Source organism: Palaemon carinicauda, chromosome 39 (genome assembly GCF_036898095.1).
Source record: "Palaemon carinicauda isolate YSFRI2023 chromosome 39, ASM3689809v2, whole genome shotgun sequence".
Classification (NCBI taxonomy): domain Eukaryota; kingdom Metazoa; phylum Arthropoda; class Malacostraca; order Decapoda; family Palaemonidae; genus Palaemon; species Palaemon carinicauda.
The window spans coordinates 510,425-512,924 of record NC_090763.1 but is presented as its reverse complement, the minus strand read 5'-3'; positions in this window follow the sequence as shown (position 1 = coordinate 512,924).

Here is a 2,500-nt window from a genome sequence, read left to right as displayed (position 1 = left end):
AATTAATGTGTCCTTTTCTGATCTCACATATAGGAAATCTGATGTGCCTATTGAGATGCTGAGGCAGGACTTCCTCAGGAGGTTCAGTGCCCTTCCACATAGTGCTAGTGTCCTATACACAGATGGTTCTTTGCAGGAGAATGGACGAGCTGGAGCAGGAGTTGCTCTCTATCAGGATGGTATACTACAGGAATCACGTTCTCTCGCAATCAGGGCAAGCAATCATTGTTCCACTACACAAACAGAACTCCTGGGAATCGCTGCCGCACTTACTATTGCCAAGAGTGAGTTGGGTGGTGTCACTATTGTCTCTGATAGTATGTCGGCTTTGCAGTCTATTGTGTCAGAGTCATCCGGAAGTAATAAGTTAGTAAATAGAATTCGAATACTTTTATGTAAATTTGAAAAGAAAAATCGAATTGTCCATTTTATTTGGACCCCATCTCATTATAACTTGACGGGGAATGATCAAGCAGATTTATTAGCAAAGCAAGGCTGTTGTAAAGAAAATGTTGACTACAATTTCCCACTGTCATATGAAAGTTTGAAAAATAAAATAGAAAAACAACAACGTCATCAAGATATAGAATATCTGAAGGGAGTATACCTGGAAAGTGCCTCGTTCCGCAATTATATGAATATCACTAAGGGGTCAGAGCCAAATTACACAGAGTGGTTTACATACTAGAAAACACCAAACAAGCTATAGCAGATTGCGTTTAGGATATAAGTATTTGTGGGAGGTGACAAATGATAGAAATTCCAAAAAAGAAACTGTTGTTTGTGTGAGTTATCTGATGGGCACAGGTTACATCATTATATTGAAGAATGCAATGAAATTGAACGTTTTAGAAGAGAAATTAAGACTTTGTCATTCCATGTTATTCTCGGCCATTTTTGGATCCTAGGGTGTTTTTGGAAGTTAAGAAATATTACCCAAATTTTGCAAATGCTTCCTGGCTTGACATATTATTATTATTATTATTATTATTATTATTATTATTATTATTATTATTATTATTATTTGTCTAAGTAGAATAATATCTGTTAAGGCAAACTTTCCGATGCAATGCAAGCCTGCTAGGGGGTGCGCCATTTGTGTTCTGCTGTATACGTGTGCATGTATATATACATTGTATGTATGTATAATATTGAACGCAATAAAGTTATTAAATCTCTCTCTCTCTCTCTCTCTCTCTCTCTCTCTCTCTCTCTCTCTCTCTCTCTCTCTCTGTGTAGGTATTAAAATGAGAATGTAAAAATATTCTGCGAAAAAAATGTGCTACCGTATATCGGAAATTCTCTCTCTCTCTCTCTCTCTCTCTCTCTCTCTCTCTCTCTCTCTCTCTCTCTCTCTCTCTCTCTCTCTCTCTCTCTCTCAAAGTTTAAACTAGTCAGTCATAGCTAGATGTTTTTTTCAGCTAGCTGAGAATTACAGCTCGGAGTCCAATCATCTGAGTGGTTGCAATTTTCGGCTCAAAACGCCGAAGTTTTGGACAGACTTTGAGTCTACGGATGGACTAAATAGTCTTTGAGACATTCTGAATCATTGTAACACACACGCACACACACATACACACACACACACACACTCTCTCTCTCTCTCTCTCTCTCTCTCTCTCTCTCTCTCTCTCTCTCTCTCTCTATATATATATATATATATATATATATATATATATATATATGTGGGTGTGTGTTTTGTGGGTGTGTGTTTTGTGGGTGTGTGTTTTGTGGGTGTGTGTGTGGGTGGGTGTGTGTTTTGTGGGTGTGTGTGTGTGGGTGGGTGTGTGTGTGTCTGTGTGTTTGACGATGATGGAAAATGTTATACTCAAAACGATTCTCTTCACATTGCTTTCTTTCTTATACCCTTATTAATCTATATCAGGACTGGGCTAGGTAGGGTTACAACCATGAAAGAAATAAATCGAATCATATTTAAGTTTCATTCAATTTTCTCAATTTCTCGTTGCATTAAGCAACTCTGCACTGTTGAAACTCGGTAATTTTAATCAGAAACTCCCCGTAAAAATATACTGTTCCCAACAGTATTTCAGTAAAATACAGGCGACCGTAATTTTACCCTACTTTGTTATTATCTTCTAAGGGTTGGTGACCGTAATATCACTCATTTACGTCGATATATCCGTCTTGAAAAACGGTGAAAATCCTGGAACAAATATTGTCTGTCATTTGCCGTTTTTTATACACATTTTTAACACTCTATCTCAGCTCAGCATAGCTTTATTAAAACCCTTCGATCTATTTTCCTGACAGAATGACCTGGACGAAGTTCGTCCCTGTTCTACCCACGTTCGTCGGATGGGGCTACCTGAAGAAGAAATGGGGCGCTGAGGGAAAGCACAAAGCCTAATGCCACAGTGCAGCAATGGATAAGCTGAGTAGGATACTCCCCGAACAAGCTGCCAGTGCCTTAAACGAAACTGTAAAGATAGCTACTCAAGATCTCAATTCCAAATCGTAAAGATAACTGAAAAAGATT